The sequence below is a fragment of the Schistocerca piceifrons genome, unplaced genomic scaffold, assembly GCF_021461385.2.
Source record: "Schistocerca piceifrons isolate TAMUIC-IGC-003096 unplaced genomic scaffold, iqSchPice1.1 HiC_scaffold_1234, whole genome shotgun sequence".
Classification (NCBI taxonomy): Eukaryota; Metazoa; Arthropoda; class Insecta; order Orthoptera; family Acrididae; genus Schistocerca; species Schistocerca piceifrons.
Window position 1 is genome coordinate 25,001 of NW_025727053.1, and position 2,500 is coordinate 27,500.

General features: G+C 63.5%; 1 pseudogene; it reads right to left on the minus strand.

Annotated features, from left to right (window-relative positions):
• Positions 1 to 2,500, minus strand: part of LOC124730262 — a 7,796-nt pseudogene that overhangs the window by 3,371 nt on the left and 1,925 nt on the right.

Here is a 2,500-nt window from a genome sequence, read left to right on the forward strand (position 1 = left end):
AGACAGAGCGGCAGGAGCGAACTGCGTCGGTGAGAGCAGTGTCCAAGATGAAGGTATTTTCCAACATCCCATCCCGAGGGATGAATGCCCGCTGACGTTCGTCCACAGCACATGCGCGCATCAGGCGTGACGCGAGAACCTTGTGAAAGGTCCGCGCCAACACCGAGCAGACCGTAATGGGGCGAAAGTCAGCGGGGGATGTTGGTGCAGCCGTTTTCGGGAGAAGGGACGTCCGCGCGCGAAGCAGGCGTTCCGGAAGGGCGCGGGCCAGAAGGAAGAGATTCATCACTTTCACCAGGACTTCGTGCGGCAGGCGCCGCAACTCCGCTGGGGTAAGGCCGTCCGGCCCGGCTGCTGATCCCCTGGGCGGCAACGCGGCGGCGACCTCCTCATGTGTGACCGGCCCCCATATGCACTCGAGAGCGACAGGCTCTGAGTGCGGGAGGAGGCGGTCACGAATGAAGCCCGCGGTGGAGATGGGCTTCTTGGTGAAGAGGTCCGCCCAGAAGTCCAGCAGACCAGGGATGGCAGGTGGCGGCTGGAGCAGGGTGCCATCCAAAAGGCCGCGCACGCAACGTGCACGCGACCGTCGGAAGGCATCCTGCGTTCTCGCGTACTCCCAGCGGCGCCGCTTGCGCTTCTGCGTCGGCGGCGCAGCAGGCGGCCGCTTCGATGGTTGGCGCGGCCGCTGTGTCCTGGTGATCGATCTCTCCCCTCTGGACCCGACCGACGCAAGGGCATCCGGGAGCATGCCCAGGATGACATCGGGCGGCGTGCCCCGCCCCAGACCTATGACACGATCCAGGGCAGAGAAACGCTGGGCGGAAGCGGGTAGCCCCGCCAGATGCTCCCAGATGGCGGCGTCAGTCGGCCCCTCCGGCGGCGGCCCGGTGGTGTCGGCCGCGAAGTCCTCGGCTGCGTCGACGGGCGGCGCAGCGGCCTCGCCCGCGTCAGACAGCGGGCTCGCTGCTCCCCGGCGGGACGCCGGCTCTTCCCCCCGACCGATCTCAAGCGCCTCCATGAATTGGCGGACAAGCTGCTTGTGGGCAGCTTGCCGCCGTCGGCACTTGATTGCCTCAAGCGTTCGGTCGGGGAACATCCTGATGAGTTCTTGATTTACAAAGAAGAACCGGGCGTCCCTCTCGAGGAACAGTTCGGCCTCTGCCTTGGCGAGCGACAGGACTTCTTCCTCCGTCCACCTCGCGCGATGCCTCTCCGTGACGATCTCCGCGTTGGCGGCCGCAAGGTGTTGGCGGCGGCGATGGACCCCGAGACCGTTCTTGGTGGTGAAGCTGCGGTGGCACTCACTACAGGTGTATTCAGCTGCAAAAGTTACAAGATTTTCGGCACGGCCGGTTGGCCGGCTAGGTGCTGGGGGAGTTGGGGTGGCACCTTCAGCGGAAGGGCCACCACTTATTCTCTGATTACTGCCCCCAACTAAACAAAGGGATAGTGCGAGGGGGGGCTGGTAACCCCCCCAAGCCCCTGGTGCGGTCTTCCACTCTGCGAAAATCAGCGGGCCCACGAGAAGGGGAGAAGACCGCAGGAGAGTCATAGTTACTCCCGCCGTTTACCCGCGCTTGCTTGAATTTCTTCACGTTGACATTCAGAGCACTGGGCAGAAATCACATTGCGTCAACACCCGCTAGGGCCATCGCAATGCTTTGTTTTAATTAGACAGTCGGATTCCCCCAGTCCGTGCCAGTTCTGAGTTGATCGTTGAATGGCGGCCGAAGAGAATCCGCGCACCCGCGCGCCCCCGGAGGAGCACGCTAAGGCGGACGCGGCCTCGCAGCAAGGAAGATCCGTGGGAGGCCAAGGCACGGGACCGAGCTCGGATCCTGCACGCAGGTTGAAGCACCGGGGCGCGAACGCCGCGCAGGCGCGCGCATCCTGCACCGCCGGCCAGCACGAGGCCGACCAACGGCGAGAGCAGACCACGCCCGCGCTAAACGCCCGCACTTACCGGCACCCCTACGGCACTCACCTCGCCCAGGCCCGGCACGTTAGCGCTGACCCACTTCCCGACCAAGCCCGACACGCCCCGATCCTCAGAGCCAATCCTTATCCCGAAGTTACGGATCCAATTTGCCGACTTCCCTTACCTACATTATTCTATCGACTAGAGGCTCTTCACCTTGGAGACCTGCTGCGGATATGGGTACGAACCGGCGCGACACCTCCACGTGGCCCTCTCCCGGATTTTCAAGGTCCGAGGGGAAGATCGGGACACCGCCGCAACTGCGGTGCTCTTCGCGTTCCAAACCCTATCTCCCTGCTAGAGGATTCCAGGGAACTCGAACGCTCATGCAGAAAAGAAAACTCTTCCCCGATCTCCCGACGGCGTCTCCGGGTCCTTTTGGGTTACCCCGACGAGCATCTCTAAAAGAGGGGCCCGACTTGTATCGGTTCCGCTGCCGGGTTCCGGAATAGGAACCGGATTCCCTTTCGCCCAACGGGGGCCAGCACAAAGCGCATCATGCTATGACGGCCCCCATCA